The following is a 24,452-nucleotide window of genomic DNA, read 5'->3' on the forward strand; positions in this document are numbered from 1 at the left end:
TGTACGGTTCCACCTCTGTCATCGAGTCATAAATTTCTGTAATTTTTGCTTTGATCACCGTGAGCGCATCGCCTCGTGTCCACTGCGTAGGATACATTCAGGGCGGAGCCGCAACTTGATAGGTCCGCGGTTACATTCTCCTTGATGTAACTTACTGCCTCCTTAATTGCAAACGTTTCGGCCTGTAAAACTTTTGCAAAACTCCTGCACCAACTACGCATTACATCTTTCACCCGTCGGTAAAGACAGTTAAGCCCTGCAAGAACTGGACTTTTCCTTGTGTCTAGTCACTGCGGCTTGGGAAACCAGGACGGCGACATATGGCCATCATAGGTAGGAGGATTTTCTCTGTGACTGTCCGGTCATCGGCACAAGGTACATTTTTAGGACAGATGTGATGAGCTTGGATCAGCTAAAATTCTCTTTCTCTCGGCAATTTACTAAGCTTTATAAATAGTCTGGTAACGACATAAGTTTACAGAGAAGTTATGATTTCCCAGACAATCTTACCAACTACGAGCCTAAAATAAAAAGGTCCTAAGAGCCTGCCTAGGAAAAGAAATTTGGCATTGAATATATCATAGATCTCCTAGATGATGTCCTTGATATACATGTAAATACATATTTATAAATGTTCTATATGTATCAACATTTAGGAATTTCCATTTCAAAGAACACGTTTCCACACATTATTGCAAACAATTTTAATATGTAAATTACCAATAGTCATTCATTAAATTATCTCATTCCGAATGGCAGACAACGCAGCGTAAGCTGAACCGTTTCGAGCTGCCGTAAGAATTTGCTGCATTCCAATATTTTGTAAGCTAATATTTCTAACAAATTGGTCTTTCAACTAAGCATATGCACATATGTATGCAACGACAAATAAAACAAAAAATAATGTGTGCAATAATAAAAACAATATGCAAAAATTTAAGCTGAAGGTGGAATCAATTAAGCGAATAAACAGCAACCGCAAAATACACAGAAAACGACGTAATAAGGCGGCCAGAGACAATGGTGTGGCGTGAGTGCAGACAAGCAGGTGGCAAGACGCCTTGAAGGCAGAGGGAAGAAGCATACATATGTACGTACATATGTGTAGTTATTTGAGATAGTGTATTCGTAGTAAAGTATGAGAAAATTTGATATTTGCATTAAATGTTTTATGAGTAGTGTGGAATTTTGTAAAACGCAATTCTGACAGAGTGACTTCTAGATAGGCACAGACATATGTATGTACATAGAAGTGTGTAGATATCAAAATATGTATAACTGGTGAGTCAATAGATATGACAACCAGAGCATCCACATATGTTCGTTGAAATACAACGAGTAGATGAGCTTAGCTTAGACTGAATTTCAAATTTTCAGACTGACTAAAAAATAATGTCTTTCTGTAGAAAAAAGTACTAAGTAGTATGACAAAAACTACTGCAGTGACAAACAATTAAGTCATTTTACAAAAACGAAAAAAAAAAATTATGAAAATGGAAATCATCGAAACAATGCTGCTGTTGACCTAGAAAGGAAGACACAAAACCGAGCAGACATTTAGCTTGAATGACATGAGAATGGTGGTGAGAGAAGTTAGCAGAAAGACACACGTAAACAGTATAATGAACTAAGAATAAACAAAGCATAATCTTACATGATTGTGAGAATCACTTACATAGAAATAAAAAGAATATAAATGAAAAAATGCATAATGGGCGAAAAAACTTTATTTCACGGAATCACTAAACAAGTTGCTTGCCACAAACGAACATAAAGGGTGTTTAAGAAATAATTTTATATATAATTACTTTAGAAAATCACGCAGTTGCCGCCGATAATGTCTTAAACATAAGACAAGTAAAACAAAATCCCGTTTAGGAAATATGCAACACGTTTTGTAATGGTAGCATCATTAATTGGCAAAGCTGTGATGTGTGTGATAGTGCCACAATGAAACCTTCGCTCAGGATGACTAACTTCATCGAAAGCTACAAATAGTATCTAATCTACAAAACCGGGTACAGCACAAAAAAGCACAAGGATACAAAATATTATGTTCTTAGAGGCCAGTGGTCGGCACGCTATAGCTCACAGACTTGGAATGGCAAGATTAATCAAATGATCAGCATTAATCGAGTAAGGTTTTTCAGAAAGCGCTGGAATCGAACTAAGTATCTAACGGTAGAGAATCGTTTTGATTTTACATTAGAATTTTAATGTATGTATGTAGTTCTGGAATCGGCAATAAGGTTAGAGCAATATCTTAGAAATCGTTTAGAAAATGACTCGAAAAACACTAGACATTTTGGAGCCAATTTGAATTCAACGTTCGAACACGATTAGATATCACATTTATTTCTCGATATCAACAATAACTAATTCCCCTTTTTGTAGAGAATACTATAATCCCCGACAGTTTCGCTAATCGTCTTCTAACCTTCTGCCTTAGAGAAACATATTAGATTTCGAATCGTTTTCCAATAATTCTCTAACATTAGTGTTTAGTGGGATCTCATCGAACCCCAATGAAGGCATTGATAACGAAAAGACGTGTATGTAGTAGCAAGAGCTTGATATTCAGATCGCAACCTCTGATAGCACAGGCTTTTCGCCAAAATTACTTTTTTTACAAACTAATTTACGGCAAAATTTGTAAAAGAATTCTTTTGTATACGATTATAATCAATAAAAAAAAATTTTAAACAAGTTATTTCATTACTTTCATATTTAAAAAAACAACAATCAAAAGAATTTATTAATCGATTAATATCTTGTAATTAATTGCAATTAATCTTTCGGCGTTACAATTAATTATTTAATGCATTAATCGAGTAATATTTTTTTTTTTTGCCAGTACAGACTGCTATTGAATTCGCCATTCCGACTCTCACACTTGCTCTCAAATGGTTTTTCTCAACAAACCAAGGTGTATTAAACAAGGTGGTGTTGGGGCGACAGCTGAGTTTTTCGCCGTGGAGGCCATTACGTCAAAATGATGTGTTTTTTGTAACTCATACCAATGACAGTATGGACATCAGCGTATAATTTGTTAGTGTAATTTTTTTACTTATTTACGGCCAACACCACCTTGTTAAATATGCCTTGCAACAAACGAACACTCTTGAACAACGAGGTTATATTTCTCTGACTTGCCACGGCGAGCAAAGCCTCTACTTACAGGGTCTAGTTATGATCGATCGGTAAGGTAAGGTATATGGGAGGATTGAAAAAGAAGAGAGGTTGATTATTCAGGTTCTAGAATATGGCAGACCAGATTTACTTTCGCTGAGGAAATTTTAAAATTTTCTGTTATCTGAGGCTGGGTGCCGGCTTAATATATACCAGCACTGAGCCCGGGTTTCGCCCACTGTCGAATCTTTACTGATGGCTCCCAAACTGATACCGGGTCAGGAACTAAAGCGTATATCAAAAAATAGGCGGAAAGATATTTTTTTGCGTGTGTAAAGAGATGGACCAGATTTACAAATATTTGGGCAATGCAAGTATCGACTAAATTATGTTGGAAAACATAAAGAACTTGTTTTGTTCTAGGTGCCAGGACACAAGGATGTGGATCTCAGACCAGATATTCCTTGGTCCGGGATCAGTTAAAACATTCTCACTTTCAGCGACCGGAGCTACCAACAGAAACTGGCTGTGCAAAACTTAGAGTTTTCAGAAGATCTAGTTACGAATTTGCATTCATTGAGCAGGTGGGACTATAGACAACTTGTGGGATTGCTGATTTCTCGTGGCACTAACAGCTGATCGACACTTGGGGTGGTCATTTGCCCTTCCTGCCTCGCAGAGAATTAAGGGCCGCCACTGCAAGGGTCAGCTATGAGCTCTTTAATAGCCAGCAGTAAAAAAAACACGCTTTTACCCCCTCACGAAGATTATTCTTTGAGGGAAAGTGGTGCACTTGTTGTTTGAGGCTAATAAACAGATCAATCCGTTGACGATTAAAAACCAAGTCGATAGCAAAAGTAACTAAGTAAACCCATCTTAGCATTTTCATCTTTATATCGACGAGGATCTGCATTTTATGCTGATTTGATTATCAAAACTAGAAATGTATATGCTATGGGCTTCAGCTCACAACGCACGGTGGGGTAGATGAAAGATGTGGGAGGCCAAAAGCCTTTTTTTAAAAAATGAATGCCAATAAAAAAAGGAACTAAGGAGCAAAGACAGTTATTTTTGTTATCAGGGAAATAAGGGCCCGCACGTGACTAGCCGAAATTTCATTTTAATTCTGAGTGTTAATCTTCATCTCAGTGTTCTAAGCGAAGGTATATTTTCTTAATGTAATGTCGGGTTTTGACAAGAGGGAAGGGTTATGGATTTTGATAGAGTAAGGAAGTATGCATACTTTTGAGATCATTTCATTGAAGTTAGAAGTACTTCAACTACTGTAGTAAAAATTTAAAAAATGCGATTAAAATAATTTCTTAATTTTTTTTCCGGCGTTTCCTGGCATATTTTTTCCTTTCTCTAAACTACCTTGATCGTCCTGCTATACGATTTTGAAAAAAGTATACTCCGAATAACTTTGTTTTAGGAAATTCGGGTGGTAAGTATTGACTGAAAGTTAAAGCATTACAAACCAATAAAAAAGTGGTTATTTGTTCTCCACGTCGACGAACCCATTACCAAACAAAGAAAAATAGAAATCCCTGAGAAGTTTTGTGTGCAAGTGGAATTTATATTCGATGTGACGAAACCTGGATTCGGCTGTTCTAATGATGGAATTGCGAGCAGAAATAACAGGCATTGATGTGAGTTTAGTATTTCGTATCAAGGTGATTTTGGAAACAATTTTGACTGGACGCAAAATTCATATCGATAAGTTCGCAGAATTTAGCCAGAAAACAGCAGAACTGTATGTGGATATACCCTTGGTATCCCATAACGCCAACGAGGCATAAAATATTGATACGTGGGCCATTGTAATATATGTTATGAAAATTAAATTCCGGTTTATTCAATGGTAGAGAAGTACTTGTTATCAAAATTGCTGTAAAATATATACAACCAATAAAACTGTAAAAATAATTCGCAACGGTGCTACCTGCCAAGAAGACCTGATCTATGATTGTACTAAATTCAGCATAGCCATAAAATTTATGAATAAAAAATTTAAAAAAAAATTGTATGTTCAAAAAATTATTTAGGAAATGTGCAGTGGAACCTCCAAAACGTATCACCATACAATTTATCTTTAAATAAGTACACATGTTGAAGCGACAAAAGCGCTATGCTTCCAGAGAGAGCAGAAGAATAAACAAAACAGATGTGTTTGTTGAAGAGATGAAGAGGCTTGTATGATAACAAAAACAAAAATTACTCTTTACATTCTTCAACACCAAGAGGTTACTAAATTAATTGGGGGGTTAAATGTCTTCAATACATTCTTATGTAGTCATCAGGGCTGCCAACTATCTTCAGCTATGAGGTGCCATGTTGAGAATAAAAAAATGTGCCGTTCAGCAAAAAAATAAGAACCACATTTCTAAAGCAAAAGTGCAATGCCAAAAAAAAGGTAAGCCAGTTGAATAATCTTTAAAAAGTAGAAAATGTTAGTTGAGAAAAAGAAGTGCACGCAAAGGATATGTGCCAAATTGAAAAATTAAGTGCCATTTGATGGGAAATAGGGCCAAAAAGGGCACGATTTGAGCCAAGTTGGCAGCCCTGGTAGTCATAAGCCAGTAGATATGTATGCAGCTTTCTTTGAAAACTTCGATTTCTTTAAAAGAATCAATGCGTGCTTGTATGAGTACTTACATATATCACTTCACATATTTGGAGATATGTTTTCAACGCTAAAACACGTGATTTTCACAGCCCTAAAGCGGGAAGAACACCAAAAATGGTAGCGCTGACTTAAAAATGAGAATATGAGGGAAGAAAAGGGAAGAGCAGCAGAGCACACGCAGAGCAGCCACAAAGCAAGGCAACACTCCATTCCAAAGAGAAGGGGGAAGAGCAAAGGGACGCATGAATGGAGTACATCATTCATTGGCAATTAAAGTGCCAAATTTAGAAAAATTAACAAGCGCTAAAAAATGTATTTTTAAAAGCGACGAATAGCCGAGACGCAGTGCGTCTGTATTTACGTTTATGAAGAATGTTTTGTATTTGAGAATTGAACGTTCAATAACGACACGCTGGATTTTGAGCATTATAGACACGTACAAGTACTTTTTAGGAGTATAGTTGTAGAGAATTATCACACCAGTATTTTTTTTTTTCCAGCGCTTACAGTAGCTCCATACACATTTGTGTCTGTCGATCGGACGATCGCTTGATACGCCAATGGCCAATTAACACAAAATATCGCCAGCAATATTTTGTGTTCGCTTTTTAAAAAGAAATCTTTTTTCTTTTTGTATGTAAAATGTTGTAGAAATACATTGCAGCAAACACTTAGCAAGACAGATGAGTTTTGCACAGTGTGTGCGCAATGAACACTTGAGTTAATTTCAGAATTTGTAAGCAGATCACAGCTTCAGCAGCCAATCACAGCCATCTAAAGGCATCTAAATATGTACGCTGTTAGTGGCACTCTCGTGTCAGATGCTAGATCGAAGAATTCGTAATTCCAGTGTGTGTTGTCACTAAAAATAGTAGCGATCTATGCCGCATACTTGGAAAATGCTATGCACTTGCATCCCCTTTCAAGTACCTTCATCTATCTATATATGTATCTACATACATATGTACATATGTACTTCTGCGTAAGCAGGCACTCATTCATTGTTGCGTTGCTCCAAAACAATTTGAAAACATGTCAAACTGTCAAGTGGCGAAAATAATCGATGGTTATTTTAAGTGTAAATATTTTTCCTTAGCTAATCGATGCAAAGGAGAGCATCTACGTATTAAAATCGATGTGCGAATTGATATAATTGATTACGATTTGCAATTTTTTGCTATTAAAATAGGTTGAATGGCCTGAAATTGGCTTTTTAGTCGTTATCAAGGTAAGTACTTGAATTCTAAAAAAATACTTTTAAAAATGTAAAAATTTTCTGAGTTTCCTACCTAAGTAGATAGATAATCTCAACGCCGAGAATCTTTACTGATAGCTCCAAAACTGACCAGGGTTCAAGATTTGTGGTGCGCATCCAAGTTTAGGGAAGCGTTTCTATTGGTGGAAATGGTGCTTTGATTCAGTTTTAAAGGTCAGGAACTACAGTCATTATTCAAGAAAATAAATCTAAACTTCAAACTTTGTAGAAAAATTAGAAAACTTCAACAAAATTGTAGCTACAACAACAAAGTTTTTATTCCGAACTTTTAGATGAATTCTAACAATGCAGTTTTATAGCCTATTAAGTTCTAGTTGCAAATTTCAAGTGGCTAAGAACACGGGTTGATTTTTTTTTTTGCTCGTGATGGTATGGATTATTAATTAAGTAGCAGTAAGATGTGTAGACCATGTTTTCCAACGTATACGGGACATATTTATGTATATCTTATTTTCTGTCATCTCTTCTATTTACCACCTACTAAAATTTTAAAAATTGATACTACAATGTCATATCAGTTCATAAACCGAAAATTCGTTTTGTATTACTCACCATTGCAAATAAGATCTGAAATGAGAAAGAATACAATATTAATATTAGGCTTTTAGAAATGCATTTTAGGAAATAGTACATACAGTGGTGGTGTCGTTTCAAAGTTTTTGATTGGAGTGAAAATTTATAAAAAGTGGAGTGTTTCGGAGTGACACTAGAATAAATGTAGTGTAACTTCGGAGTAATGTCGAACATTGTGAAAATAATCATATATTTGTTTGAATTTGTTTTTTTTTTACCTACATAAGAAAGTGTGTACATTAGACTGGTTCAAAAAATCGACTATTTCTTTTTTGAAAATCCCTACTGAAATATTCTTGGAATTGTGAAAATATACGCCTGTCGAAAGCCTTAATATCATGCTTAATATGAAGATTTAGATATCGCGAATTTCTATACTCTATATAAATAACAACGGATTTTTTTTTTTTATACCCGAGCGCACTTGTGCACAAGGGTATATTAATTTTGTTCACATAACGGTTGTTTGTTACAGCCAAAACGAATCGAGATAGATATAGACAAATGTATACATAAATGCTCAGAATGAATAGAGAAGTCGATTAAGCCATGTCTGTCTGTCCGTCCGTCCGTCTGTCCGTCTGTGCACACGATAACTTGAGTAAAAATTGAGATATCTCAATGAAATTTGGTATGTAGGTTTCCGTTAATCCAAGGTAGGTTGGTATTGAAAATGGGCGAAATCGGACAGTAACCACGCCCACTTCCCATATAACGGTAATTTCAAGAAATACGAAAACTGCGATATTTTAGTAACTACTGAAGATAATTTACTCAAAATTGATATTTACAACAATTTTCAGACGAAAAATAAGAATATTATAAATTTTTGGAAAATGGGCGTAGCCACGCCCACTTATCGGTACATGTGTATATCTTGGTAACCGCTGCACACATTTCTTCCAAACTTGGCACAGTTGTTGGGCCTTGGTACAGCGTACTAAATGGCCCACATCCTATATAACGGTAATTTAGAGAAATACAAAATCTTCGATAAATCAGTAAATATTAAAGCTAATTTATTCAAAATTTATGCTTGGAACAATTCTTTACCAAGAAATACGTTTATAATAAAATTTTTGAAAATGGGCGTGGCACCGCCCACTCATGATCACATATGTATATGTATATCGGTAATCGTTCTACCAATTTGTACCAAACTCGGTATGGTTATTGTGCTTGCCACATAAAAGCAAAACGTTGAAAATTATTGAAATCGGACTTAAATTACGGCCGCTTTTCATATAACGGTAAATTTCAGAAATGCTTGAAACTGCAATATTTCGAAATTTAAAGACGCTAATTTACGATTTCGGAAAGGTGAAAAAACATATATTTAATACTTGCACCGGGTATTTAATGTTCGGCTCCGCCCGAACTCAGACTTTCGTACTTGTTTCAATTTTGAAGTTTCATAACTCGCTTTAAGACAACGAAACTTTAACTCCGCAGCGTTATAAATGATCACAGCGACTTAAGCCATGGCACTATCGGCCAGCAGCTTATCAAAAGCGGCGAAAATATGAAGCCATGGGGCCGTATGAATAAAAACTAAGCAACTGCTTTTTCTTCAATTTTGTTTGAATAAAAGGTCTGCAATTTTACGAAAAAGCAACACAACAAACATTAAGTTCAGATAACGATTAGAAAGCGATTCGAATTGCGACGATTTTAAACCTAATTAAATGTATTTTACATAGAAAATTGGGATTTTAGGTTTGGGGATTTTTATTTTAAGGATTTTGATTTTAGGGATTTTGCCTTAGGAGATTTTGTGGTGCACTCTTCGTATAGGGGGGGTTTTTGGGGTAGCTAATTACAAATCTTACAAAAATTCAAAATAGCGGATCCAATATGGCGGATGACTTAAAAAAAAAAATTAAATTTTTTGAAACTATCTAGGGGAAATTTATGGGGTAGCTGATTACGAATCCGAAGTCAGATTTGGAATATTCAAAATGGCGGATGAATAAAAAAAAAATTAAATTTTTATAAAACCGTCTATGGGGAGGGGGGACCTAAGTTCGCAGTGCACACACTCTAACAAATCTATCTGTGGACGGTTTTGGGGTTAACTATTTAAAAATCCGAAGTCAGATTTGGAAATTTCATGGCATGGCGGATCCAATATGGCGGATGAATATAAAAACCGGAGTCTTGTTCGAACCGATTTTAAGACGAGCTACCCGTACCTCATCTACTGAAACTGTACTGGAACTGTACTGTGTACTGATAGCATTTTTGGAATTACCGGGTAACTCATTGGTTTCTGAACTGAGAGAGTATGTATGATCACTTTTGCATTTTTGTATAGGTTGTTTAAGCTTATTTCTTATTATACTTCCTCGATGGCATTTTGATCGCAGTCGCGACATTTCATTATCAATCAAAAGTCGATTTGTGATACGTCTGGCCTTTAGTTTCATAACGTGGTCAGAGGCTGAGTTCGAGAGCTCAATTTGTATTACTTAAAACAGCGCATTTCCGAAGACGTTGAACTCATCCAAAATCATTGAATTGTCTTGCAATGCCACTTAGAAGAGGAAAAGCGAAAAACTTTTGCTATATTTTTTTTTTTAATTTTTCGTAAAAGTTCGTCCAATCAATCTGTTAGCATGCAAACTAGGGAAATTAACAAGCCCAAACATTCACAATAGCAACAATGAAAGTATCTTCACTCAAACGGAACAACTTCAGTGTGATTAAGGCAAGCTTACAACTGCCACAGAATAACTTGACTATCTTTTAATTGAATTGCGAATAAATTGTAAACTTATCTATCGACGACAACTTGTGTCTCAATGAGTAAGCGAGTGCAGTCAGAATCAATGGTTTTACACAAAAGAATTGCCGTTTGTGGATAAGGACAGGCAACAAGAAATGCAAAGGCTGTAATGAAGTAAAGGCAGCCAGCAAATGGAAGCGATGAAGATGGAGTATGGCAAACTAACATATGAAAGACTACCAACTATAATAAAATGAATTGCAAAAAAATTTACAACAAAATAATAAGAAAAACAATGAAAAACTACAATCTTTATGTATTGGTGCGGGTATGAGAAAGACATTTGTTTAGTTGCAATAACTACTGAGAAGTGAGGAAGAATGGTAACGATAACGACATGTGAACCAGCTACATATAAACTAAATATGTATGGGTGAATATGTACAGCTAGAAGAGGAGGCAAAAGCTTGAGCAGGTAATAAAGCAAAGACCTCGAAGACATTGGAAATGCATGGCAAAGAGACGTTTTTATTTATAGAACCGCGATAGACCGAGCAAATGGCGTTTGTCGACTGGGGCCAAATGAAAATGATTGCATTGCAGTGGCAGTGGAGGCAGCAGCAGCAGCAACGTCGCACTGAGATCAGAGAACATTGTTGAATGTTCTCTGTTGAGATAGGGCTACAAAGTAGTAGGTGAAGTAGGATGTGGAATGGGAAGAGGACGTGGAGAAGGCCACCTAGCCTACCAAGCAATTCTAAAACTATATAGATACCATTTGTACTACAAAGTCAACGCTTCGAAGCGATGGGCGCGAGATAACAACGAATTGAGTAGTAGTGGAAAAAGCCATATGTAATTGTGAGTGTGTATGTATTTACTTGGCTATCCGTGCTTTGATAGTTGTGGGGGGGCGGGGGGACGCACATCACATGGCATGACGGAACGGCGCGCCGGCTGAGGCGAGTCAAGCGAACGACAAGCAGAATGAATGCGAAATTTATAGACCATGCAACAAACAACAGAAAATCAAGCAGCAAAAACAATGTATGGCAGGAAGAAAAATGAAGCAACAAAGTAAACAAACAACAGCTATTGGATAGGCGCTACGAGAAAGGGGGAGCATAAGTAGTGTCGGAGTTTGAGAAAATGTGCAACATAGCTGATAATCAGCGTTGCCATTTTAGCCGTTTTCCGGCTAGATTTAGCCGGTTTTGATAACAACTAGCCGGAGAAAATTCGATATAGCCGGCAGCCGATTTGTTAGCCGGTTTGTAAAAAAAAGTTAGCCGTTTTTAGCCGATTTTACTATTTGCCTAATTTTCAGGTGCAAAAAGTAAACAAGTTGTTCGAAAGCAATAATGCAGACGCAATGAAGATTTTTAATGAACTCAATGTTTTACTTTCGCATCTATGCTCCCTAGTGGTTATTAGCGCGGACACATTTGATCCTATATGCTCCCCGTTGGAACCATACCTTGCTCCATTTCCTCAGTTTTATCACAGTTTTGAAGAGTATTTAAAAACAAAAGTAAGCACAAACGCTTTTGACCACGAAGCCGAGAAAATAATTCGAGAAAATGGTCGCTATTTTGTTATCACTTTAATAAAGGAATTACGCCAACGCCTTCCTACAAATATTGCCACACTAAAAAAAATTGACTTTTTTCGGTTGGAAATGCATTAAGAGTAATTAAACCAAAAGTATTTGTTCAACTACAGCAACAAAAACACAAATATAATGCCGACGAAATAACTAGCGTTGTCAAACTATCGATGGCACTATCGATAGTATCGATAGTTTCAATTTTTTTAGACTATCAATACTCATTGATAGTTTTTTCTTATACTATCAAAAATATCGATAGTTTAGTAGGACTATCGATCATCTCTCCCAATTTTTTTGAAATTATACATACATATGTTAATCGTAAATCCCGTTTTGTTTGTATAACTTGTGTTTGTTTTTGAACTTTCTAAAAAGATAAGTATTTTGGCTAAGCAGTTACTTAATTTTGAATGATTATAACTTTTATAAGATAATATTTATTTCACTATGATTCTGTAAAAACAAAGCAACCTAACTGATTTAGCGCTATCGATAGTGCTATCGATAGTTTTGTTTTTTTCGAGACTATCGTGAATATTGAGTTTTTCTGAAAACTATCAAAACTATCGATGGTGTGACTATCGATAGTTTGACACCTCTAGAAATAACATCCATAGAGATGCAATGGCAACGGTTAACGTTACATACCTGGAGTAATTTAGACTCAACTGTAAAATTTTGGGCCGAAGTTTATTTAGTAATAAGTAAGTAGTAATTTCGAAATGCCCTAGGAGAAAACCCTTTTGCTGACCTTTCCAACCTAGTTTTTAGTTTTCCTGTTTTGCCTATAAGTAATGCAGAAGTAGAGCGAATATTTAGTTCAATGAATATAATAAAAACTAAGCAAAGAAATCCAATGTGCGTTAAAACGTTAAACGCTATTTTATATATAAGATACGGTTTAAAACGTGAAGAAAAATGTTGCCATAATTTTACTGTAGATGACGATCTCTTAAAATTAATGGCCCGTAGTCATAGTCAAAATAAAGTCGACTTTAAAGTTAGTTGCAGCTTTTTGACATAATTTTCAATGGGATATCTGTCAAAAAAGCTGCAACTAACTTTAAAGTCGACTTTATTTTGACTATGACCAGGGGCCAATGAATTCAGTTGATATATACAATAGTGATTCATTTGATGATGAGGAATATACACTCGATATAAATTAATGGTGTTAACTAGTCTTTCGTTTCTTGCGATTTATTTAAATAAAGCATGTGAATTTTCACTAAAACATTTTAGCCGTTTTTTGCCAGAGTCTATGTGAAATTTCACTAAAACATTTTAGCCGTTTTTAGCCGCTTTTTTTTCCAATCTAGCCGGTCGGCCCAAAAAGTTCTGGCAACACTGCTGATAATACATATATGGGCATATGAAATGCTTGCATGAATGCCGTCGCGTCGCAACCCTTCGCCACCACTCTGCTGCACATACTCGCATGTATGTAGATGACGAATGGCAAAGTCGCGCGACCGGCAGACTAGCAAAGCGGACATGACTAGATAGTGGAAATGAAAAAAGTGACAACATAGAAGGCAGCTAAAATTGGTGGGATCAATTGAAAGTTGTGATCGGTGGCCATGTAAGTTTATTTGCACTTTTGGATGGCTTTTCTGAAACGTCTTTTTAATTACACTCAGATAAGTAGCTTCCAAAGGCATATCCTTCTCCGAAAGATCTCAAAAAGTGCAATGGGTTATAGTCATTTTTCTGGCTCCATCCCGACCTTTGCGTCTTCGTTCGCGCACTCTGCGCAAAGTGAGCAACCCATGTGCGGAATACGGTAACCAATCCGAGGGGAGCCTTGATTTACGGCAGTAAGCGAGGGAGCTGCGGTGGGGCCACTCCGACTTATGCGGTTTAAGGGATCACTGAAGTCTGTCTGCGAGCAAGCTGTTCGCTATATAATCGTGTACCTGATTGAAAAACCATGAAATCTTAGCAATGTGTTGGGCGCTGGGCTTGGGACTTGCCACGTAAAAAAAGCCTACTAATGAAAAGGACAACAAAGCTCACTTCCTTTGATGGCGACCACAGAAAACGATTAAAGGACCAATATTTATTTATTTATTTAGTTCAGTCTACAGAATTCTGATTTCTTACAGACTAATTATAATATTCTAATTATTTAATTAAAAATACTATACATACTTAGACTAAGATTTAAATCAATAACACTAGCATATGTGTTGCACAGTCTAACGCACCTAGCAATCGGTCCGTTAATGGCGTAATTAGTGGATGCACTCTGCCTATCAGTTTACGATTATTCCTTAGATTTTGCGGAGGATTATATATATTACCCAAATTGGATAAATGCTCACAATTGATGTTTCCATTTACAACATTATAAATAAAGATTATGGAGAAATAGTTTCTTCTGTCGTGCAAGGACTGCATACCCAGCAATTCATGTCTAGTAATATATAAAGGAAAATCGCCTTCCCAACGTAATTTCCGCAAGGCGATTTTTGTAAAAAATTTTTGAACTCTTTCGATTTTATTTGAGTATAATTCATAGTATGGGCTCCATATTAATGAGCAATACTCAAGGCGGCTCCTCACCAGGGAAATATAAAGTGATTTCAATGTATATGGATCTTTGAAATCTGTAGTTTTTCTTCTTATGAAGCCAATCATCGCAAACGATTTTAATACAATGAAGTCTATATGTTTGGCAAATGTCAGCTTTGAGTCGAAAATAACGCCCAAATCTTCCATTTCCGTGCTTCCTGGTATAGTGCAGTTATCAAGACTATAACTAAATACGATGTTGTTATACTTTCTAGAGAAGGTGACAACACAGCATTTATTTATATTGAGGTTGAGACGGTTAAATGTACACCACTGAGTGAATGAGGTAAGATCCACTTGTAGATAATTACTATCTGATACATCGCGTACATGAAATGTCCGTACCCTTAATGGGGAAAACATCTCTGCCCAGCTGAGGTATGTCCTTGTGGAGACACAGGCTGACATAACCGCCATCCAAGAAATGCAATGGACGGGAAAGGCAAAAACGTGTGGCGCTTTACGACGTCTACTACAGCTGCCATGTAAAGGAGCGCTAATTCGGTATTAGATTTGTGGTAGTAGAGAGACTTTGTCGCCGAGTACAAGTTCTTATTAAGCGTATTGTGTGAAAGAATAGGATCGGCACGCACTATATATTTGTCGAATTCAAAGCTGTTATCGATAATCGATAGCACGAACAGGAGTTGCCTTTATACGTCGCTATAGGAATTTGGCATCCCCGCGAAACTAATACAGCTGTACAAAATGACATTGAACAAAACCACCAGCTCCGTCAGAATTGCGAAGAACCTCTCCCAGCTATTTGATACCGAATTGGGTTTCAGAAAGGGCGTGTAATTACTAGAGAAACAGAACTGAACCCCTCAGGAACAATTTTTTACAAGAGCGGCATACGAAATCTATTCTCTATACTCTATAAGTCATTCAACATTCCCCTGCTAGTATATGTATGGCGCCGAACTTTACAACGCCATGGACATAGTGCAGTCACTTAAAATACAGCGGCTCCGCTGGTTTGGCCATGTCATTCGAATGGACTCCAACGCTCCGCCCCTGAAAGTATTCCGCTGCTGTTACATAGCAGAGAATGAGAGAGGCCTCCTCTGCGATGGAAAGACCAAGGGGAAAATGACTTGGGTTCCCTTGGCATTTCCAATTGGTGACACTTGGCATAGAAAAGAAACGACTGGCGCGCTTTGCGGAACTCGACCAAAATCGCTTAGGCAGCTACAGTGTCAAGCAAGTAGAAGAAGATGATCGCAGTCATTTGAATTTTAGTATTGAGAAAGAAGAATTGCTTCCAGCTAAATGAGTGCTCATCCTGGGCAGTTTAAAACTTTACTGTATGCTACTAAAATACACTGACTATTCCCTGATATGAATAGGATAGCTTAACCTTAATTCCCGATATTTCCACCTAACCAGAAAGACTAAGATCAAGAATCAAAAGTTAAACATTTTAAATTTACACTAGAAACTTTTTTCGATATAGAGATAGCCTTCAATAAGGTACAATAGCGACTGGAGCGACATCTGCTGCATTTTGTAAGGCTCCTTCTCAGAAATGGTGGACGTATCCATAGCCAGTTTTGCAACGAGAGGTACTCACCAATCAGCAGAGCTTTTCCCTTATTTTTGGAACCTTAAAGTAAAAGACAGGCGATTGTGAGACAACAGAATACCGGCTTCCAAGTCATGAAATTAGTCGAACGAGCAATAACAGCATGGAAAATATAATACCAAGACTGAAATGCTACGAAGTGTAGACGGTGAGTCAGAGGCGGTTTCAATAAATCGAGGAAAAATCAGAAAAGTTGGTTTTCCTATGTATTTTTGGACCACCCTAATGTACAAAAATAGTAGATATGTACATGCATGTTAATATGTATGTATGTAATATTCACTCTTACTAACTTTGACCAATACAAAAATTCAAAATCTATTAAAAAATCAAAAGCGACAATAAAAAAGTCTAGTGAAATTACGATAATAGCAAATACAACAACAACTTCCAAGGCAGACAAACGGCTGAAAACGGGTCCGCAGAGACTTTAGGAAAAAAGAAAAGTAAAAAAAATATTCGCCGAAGATTTATCGTACTATTTTACAGCACAGCGTTGTGGCCGTCATCGTTTGCTTGCTACCGAAGTTTAGCCATTAATTGATTTATAGCTTTTTATGCGCTTGGGAGCAATTAAAATAAGTTTACAAAATGAATAAAGACGTGTATTTATGTAATTTTCAGTATCAAAATAAAAAAAAAAAAATCTATGCACACAAACGCATGGCGTGACTTTTAGAAAACAGAAAATTTAAAACATATGTATGTAAAATTAAAATAACAGCACAACATAATATAACATAACATAGCATAGCTTAACATAACATGACATAAAATGACAACATAATTTAACAAAAAATATAAAATAACATAACAATTAACATAAAAACTAACAATATAACAAAAAATAACAATATACCACAAAAAACACAAAATAATAAAACATGACGACATAACATAACATAGCATAGCATAACATAATATAGCATAACATCATATATGCTATAACATAATATAGCATAACATAACATAGCATACCATAACATAGCATAACATATCATACATACATATGAAGCTATTTTTGTAATGAGAATAAATGTGTCAAGCTTTTGATACATTATGTTATATGTATTATGCTGTGTTACATTACGTTACAGTATGTTATATTATGTTGTTATGATATCTACATATATTAACAACATATCATTACGTCACGTAACATAATATAACATAAGCCAGCATAACATTGCATAACAAATGCTTGACACATTTTTTGTATTCCCAAAAATATTTAATTACAAAATTTAAATCCATGAATCATTGCATCTTTCTATGTGCATAAATTTGTATGTATAAACTTCGCTTGCATTCTTTCACGCCTCCGCCAGCAACAGGTGTGCGCAATTTAAATTTTGCAGCTTTTCTTGGCAAGTAAATCATCTTTACTTTATGGTTGGTTTCACCTTTGTCTGTACTGAGAGCTATGCATAACTGTTTTATGTGAATGTAGTAAATTTTCGAGTGTTGCAGCATTGCGTGCGTGCCAAATTTGATGGAATGCACAAATGTCAGCCAACACTTTGTTGCCAAATGCACTTTTCTGTCGCGCGTAAAAATGTGCAGAAAAGTATTGGCGAGAAACGTAGGCGTAGCAAAATAGTTGTGCAATTTTCGTGCAAGATGTTAATAGGTTCACTGAACTTTGAATTCGATGACAAATGCTAAAGACGTCATCAGTTACAAGATGCCCAGCAAAGCACTTAATTTTGACGTAGAATACGTCTTACCTTAAGGTATGGGGGCTATGTTCAAATGTTGTAGTTGTAATTTTTAGAGCTTCACAAAAACGCTTATTGCACGAGAACTAATAAAGCGATTTCAAAGAAAAGTGTGGCGTTTCAAAGATAAAATTCCAAACCTGTCGACAGATTCATCTTTGTAAATAACCAATTCGGTTTCTGTCGTAAAAACAACGGTAAACATTGCCTTATTTTGGGGTCAATTTTGAGCCTTTAAAGTGCTCTAGCAACTTATTGTTGGCATATATAACTTTCATTTTCGGGATATAGGTTCTTTGGAGCAGTAGAAATATTATCGGGTACAAATTTCATATAAATTTAACAAATATTGAGCATTTTAAGGCAAAAAATTGTTGAAAAAATTTGCAAATTTTTTTCATTACCAAAATGCTCGAAAACCGCTCGAATGATTTTGTTTTTGTTTTCTTTAATCAAAAATTCAAGAGTTTTCCTTTCGTTTGGTATATGGGAAGTATTGGTTGATATCTATATATATATAAATATATGGGCATAAATGATTTTCCATACAAAATCACCTCGTCATCATTTTGCAAACACGTGCATATGTTGGAAGTGTGGGAAGGAGACAAAAAGTATGTATGCGTATGTAATGCGGCTTTTGATCGCAGCGTATGTACATATGTAAATGCATATATACGTACATATGAAAGTTTCAGTTAATGTGGATCTGTTTGGTTTTGTTATCGATATTTTTATCGATTTTGTTATCGATTTTGCTATCGATTTTGTTATCGATATTTTTATAGATTTTGTTGCCGATATTTTAATCGATTTTGCCATCGATATTTTTATCGGTTTTGTTACCGATATTTTCACCGATTTTGTTATCGAAATTTGTATCGATGTTGTTATTGATTTTGCTATCGATATTTTCGGAACTTATCGATATAATGATCGATATTTTTATCGATTTTGTTATCGATTTTGTAATCGATTCTGTTATTGATTTTATTATTGATTATTTATCGGTTTTGTTATCGATATTTTTCTTGATTGTTTTAACAATTTTGCTATCGATATTGTTATCGCTTTTGTTATCGATATTTTTGTCGCTTTTGTCATCAATATTTTTATCGATTTTTCTATAGATATTGTTATCGCTTTTGTTGTCGGTATTTTTATCGGTTTTTTTACCGATTTTGCTATCGATATTGCCATCGCTTTTGTTATCGATAGTTTTATCGATTTTTTTATCGAATTTATTACCGATTTTGTAATGGATTTTTTGATAGATTTTGTTATCAATTTTGTTATTGACTTTGGAATCGATTTTGTTATCGATTTTGTAATCGATTTTTCGATAGATTTTGTAATCGATTTTTTATCGATTTTGTAATCGATTTAGTTAACGATTTTGTTATCGATATTTTTATCGATTTTGTTATCGATTTTATTATCGCTTTCGTTATCGATATTTTTTTCTTAGTTTGTGCTTTCGTTTTTGACTTGGATATGCTCTTAACCATACCTCGTATTCTACGTTTAAATTTAGCGGGTGTATCTCCGATACAGCCTGCAGACCAAGACGAAGGCGCTGGACTGTTCCTTTTTCAATTATTAAATTGTCTTAGGGAAAAATATAGATTAATGCCGAATTCCCACTAGGCATTGAAATGACAAAAAATGTATGCCATTTTAAAAAAATGCCATGTGGAAATATACTTAATGACTATTTTTTAATGTTATGACACGATTATTTTTTAATGCCCGACTTTGTCATTTGTCATTTTTGCCATTTAATGCCTAGTGGAAATCCAGCATAACTAAGCTTTTAAGCCAATGTCGTTTCAATACTGGTCTTGGAAAGTTCACGACTTTTCGTGACATGGACTCTTACCAAGAGAAGCCCCTCTTAGAAGAGAGCGCAATCGCTGAGTGGTGGACAATATCGACTGCATCATCAATGAAACCAAGGCGCCTAGTGGCTTTAAACGGCATTACAGTAGAAAGCAGCCAGAAGACTAGCTTCTTGATAGCGACTACCGCAGTTGAAAATAAACAATAATATTCCCAAAACTTAAATTTGGCACAGAAGGAAATTTTCTGGCGGATGGAATTTCTGTTCGGATGTCCATTTTATATCGACCTGTACATGAATCGGACCATTATAAAGACCGTGTACTTCCCCACCAACATCTTTATTTATTTATTTTATGTCCATATTAAACGGAAAAAGCTAAACAACTTGACAAATCCGTATTGAGATTCAGTTTAAAGTGAAAGCAGTGGTCCACGATCTAGTATTTCCCTTCCTAGAGAGTTGGTAACAACAAGCGGAAGTTAGCGACTGCTCCGAGATTGCTGAGTTTACAAAGCTTGCCGAAAGCACTGACAATAAGGCACCAACATCGGGCGAAACACCAACATTTCACTTAAGACAGCCAGTAGGATAAAAAAAAAACATGATCGTTCACGAATTTATTTCATGCGTTCATCGAAGAGGATTGTCCCTCTGCTAAAGTCGAGTGAAGCGCTCGAGTAGCCAACAGTTAACAGTCCAGACCGAGGTTAGATATGGCTGAGTTAGCAACCAAATGAAGTTTTCGAGTATCAATTTAGATGCGCGAGGGACTACAAATACGCCAAGCATTGGGATAGACACGCGACAATATGATAGGCAGGCAACAACTAGTTGACGACATCAGCGTTTATTTCGACAGCACGAAAATGAGTTTTGTTTATGCCGCGTTGTCTGTGTTGGGTAACCCCGCGAAACTAATATGGCTACGGAAAATGACGCTGAGCAATACCACCAGCTCCTTCAGAATTTTAAAGGACCTGTCCGAGCCTTTGACACAGGTCGACTCCCTTTGGTGTCATTTTTTAACCCGACGTTGGAATAGCTAATAAGAGTGAATGAGCACATCTCAAGAGAAAATTTATGCGGAAGATTTAGGGGCATTTGCGCGTTGGCCACGATGAATACCCACGATGATGAAAAGATGAGCTGCATGAGGTCAACAACGATACAGACATAGTGCAGCGGATTAAAATACAGCAGCTCCGCTGGCTCGGGCACATCGTACGAATGAAGATGAAAACAAACGCTCCAGCTCTGAAAGCATACAACGCGAATTACGATGTTGGTAACACAGGAAGAAGAAGGCCTCTTCTGCTGTGGAAATAACAGGTAGCGAAAGGCTTGGATTCGACTGGCGTGCTTAATTGTATTCGGCCAGACTCGCTTAAGTCAATCAAGAACAAAAAGAAAGTACTGCACACTTTTGGGCGACATAATACGACAAATATGCACTCTATGGAATGATTTCCGTCGGAGCGCAATGATATTGAACATTATCTTTCTCCTCGAGCCACTGCATATTTCAGTAGAACAGGCTGCAAAGCGAACTCTCCTTAATTTTGTGAGAGAGGGATTCGGCAAAGGCAAGGTATTATCAGCTAGGAGCAGGGACGAGATAGGCACACAGCTCCCCCTAGCTTTGTTTCCCAGTCACGACATTAACAGGAAGGTAGACTTCAAAATAAACTTCAAGTCCAACACCTACAACAAGGCAACCTGGTGTGCCACTATTATGGAGAGTCATATACAAGCGAGCGCACTACAGTGGCACACTGATGGCTCCAAAACACCTGAAGGGATTGGAGCGGGCGTGTGCGGCCCCATGCATAAGCTGTCGCTGCCCTGGGAACCTTCTCTACCGTCTTTCAAGCCATTAGTATGTGTACTGAGATTAACATTTGCAGAAATTATAGGAACGAAAGGATACTTATACTAAGCGATAGTCAGGCGGCACTTATGGCTCTCTCATCATTCGAGATCAAATCCTCCTTGATTTTGGAGTGTGTAGAGAGGCTTAATGCTCTGGCAGAGGTTAATGAGATTAAACTGTTGTGGGTACCAGGGCAGATGGGGGTCGCAGGTAATGAGGAAGCTGATCATATGGCCAGAATGTCCACTGCCTTGACCCCGATAGGACCTGAGCCCTTCATTGCAGTGGGACCCAACACCGTAAACGAAATGCTCAGTAAAGAAAATAAGAATAATGACAGGGTTTTTGACGGGCCATTGCAGGTTTAGAGGGCACCTACATAAACTAGGAATCTGGTCCAGCAACCTGTGTGGCTTTTGCGATGCGGCCAAGGAGACTGCTATACACCTTCTTATGGAGTGTGCGGCCGTTGCATGCAGTAGAAATAGAAGCATAGGGCACCTGTGGCCACGAGAGGAGCACATACTCTCACTATTCCCGGGATCTATATTTTTAGAGTCTCTGGATGCCACTATTCATAACCCTACTCTAGCAAAAAACAAAGCTCCAAACCGATGAACAACAATGCTTCTTTGGCCAGCAACAAAGCCCAGCCACCAATCCATCATACATGGTACGTCAGAGATGAAAAAGTGCGAGCGAAAGAAAAGCATAGAAAAGTGTTAATAGCATTGGCTCCATCTGCCACCAAGATACATAGAAGTGAAAATCGTGATTCTTCATAGGCAATGGAAAATTGTTCTCTAAAAAATTTTTAATTCTTTTTTGTTTTGCTTTTGTTTATTTGCTGAGCAAACAAGGCAACACTGCTGGCAACAACAACCAGCCGACACACCGCAACACAGCAGAACAACAAGAAAAACACAGCATAAATAACATGGCCATTCATCATTATTGTTGCTATTGTTGCGCTGCTGCACGGTTGCCGTTTTTTTCCTATTCCAGCCGAGTGCAAAGTTGCGCGATTACGGAATGGACTGCGCTTGGGCGCGCGCTAAAAGCCATACGACCAAGTGGATGATGCTGCGAGCACTCACTCCCTAGTACGCGCGCCCGGTAACTCTGCGGCATGCAACGTGTTAAGTTAGTTACATATGGCATATGCAACGACAACAACATCCTGTCGCGATTGTTTCACTTTGCCTTTCTCTTTGTTTTTTTTTTTTGATATTTTTTTTTCGAAATATTTGCTATGCATTTTTTTTGGCTTTTAACGGGTGATTTTTTTGAGGTTAGGATTTTCATGCATTAGTATTTGACAGATCACGTGGGATTTCGGACATGGTGTCAAAGAGAAAGATGCTCAGTATGCTTTGACATTTCATCATGAATAGACTTACTAACGAGCAACGCTTGCAAATCATTGAATTTTATTACCTAGAAAAGTTGGCAGAAAATCCGCTTTTTTATCGACAAATTTTGTTCAGCGATGAGGCTCATTTCTGGTTGAATGGCTTCGTAAATAAGCAAAATTGCCGCATTTGGAGTGAAGAGCAACCAGAAGCCGTTCAAGAACTGCCCATGCATCCCGAAAAATGCACTGTTTGGTGTGGTTTGTACGCTGGTGGAATCATTGGACCGTATTTTTTCAAAGATGCTGTTGGACGCAACGTTACGGTGAATGGCGATCGCTATCGTTCGATGCTAACAAACTTTTTGTTGCCAAAAATGGAAGAACTGAACTTGGTTGACATGTGGTTTCAACAAGATGGCGCTACATGCCACACAGCTCGCGATTCTATGGCCATTTTGAGGGAAAACTTCGGAGAACAATTCATCTCAAGAAATGGACCGGTAAGTTGGCCACCAAGATCATGCGATTTGACGCCTTTAGACTATTTTTTGTGGGGCTACGTCAAGTCTAAAGTCTACAGAAATAAGCCAGCAACTATTCCAGCTTTGGAAGACAACATTTCCGAAGAAATTCGGGCTATTCCGGCCGAAATGCTCGAAAAAGTTGCCCAAAATTGGACTTTCCGAATGGACCACCTAAGACGCAGCCGCGGTCAACATTTAAATGAAATTATCTTCAAAAAGTAAATGTCATGGACCAATCTAACGTTTCAAATAAAGAACCGATGAGATTTTGCAAATTTTATGCGTTTTTTTAAAAAAAAAAGGTATCAAGCTCTTAAAAAATCACCCGTTATTAACCTTAGCCTTTTTCGCTTGCATTTTTTCAAACAACTTTATTGAATTTTTAAAAGTTTCATTTGCACATTTTATGTAAAAAATATTAAAAAACAAGTGCATTAAATTTTTGCATATGAAATATTTTGCATTATTTATTTATTTATTTATTGCAAGTATTATTAAACTCCTTGTTTGCACATAAATCAAGTAGCAGTATAAATTTGTTTCCAAGGCTACCGTCAACCCACTCAATAAAAGTAAATATTTACTTGTTTGTATGTATGTATGTGCATATTTTGAGTGTAAGCAGCTCGCAGTGCCTGCAGTATTTGCAGTACGACAGGTGGTGCTGGTTGGATGGCTGGCTGGCTGCACCATAGCCTCACTGCTGGTGTTGGGATGCGAGCGCTCCTTTGCAGAAGGAAAAGTAATTCAGGATTTTCTTGTTATTGTTCTTGCTTTTTTCATTTTTGTTTTAGAAAAAGTAGTTAGTCTTTTAAGGCGCATATCGTGACTTGTTTATGCTTATGCATCTAAATAGTGACTTTAAAAGTTGCTTCTTAATGTATGGCTACTTAAGTTTGCTGTTCATGACGATGTTCCAGAATTCATGAATGATTAAGCAAGCTTTTAGTGTTACTATACATACATACATGTATATGTACATTAGGGTGGGTCAATTAAAAAAGTTGATTCATATCCTTGCGATTCTGGTACTATGGACCATAACA

At 36.8% G+C, this 24,452-nt stretch overlaps 1 protein-coding gene across 2 annotated transcripts in view; it reads right to left on the reverse strand.

Annotated features, from left to right (window-relative positions):
* LOC118735778 (GTPase-activating protein CdGAPr) overlaps positions 1-24,452 on the reverse strand; it is a 392,697-nt gene that overhangs the window by 263,375 nt on the left and 104,870 nt on the right. For both annotated transcript variants that reach the window (XM_036465735.1, XM_036465734.1), the window contains one exon: positions 7,584-7,598. The gene's annotated coding sequence lies outside the window, so the exon portion shown is untranslated. The remainder of the gene's footprint in view (positions 1-7,583; positions 7,599-24,452) is intronic.

The sequence above is a fragment of the Rhagoletis pomonella genome, unplaced genomic scaffold, assembly GCF_013731165.1.
Source record: "Rhagoletis pomonella isolate Grant_MI unplaced genomic scaffold, Rhpom_1.0 Rhpom_scaffold_00003, whole genome shotgun sequence".
NCBI lineage: Eukaryota > Metazoa > Arthropoda > Insecta > Diptera > Tephritidae > Rhagoletis > Rhagoletis pomonella.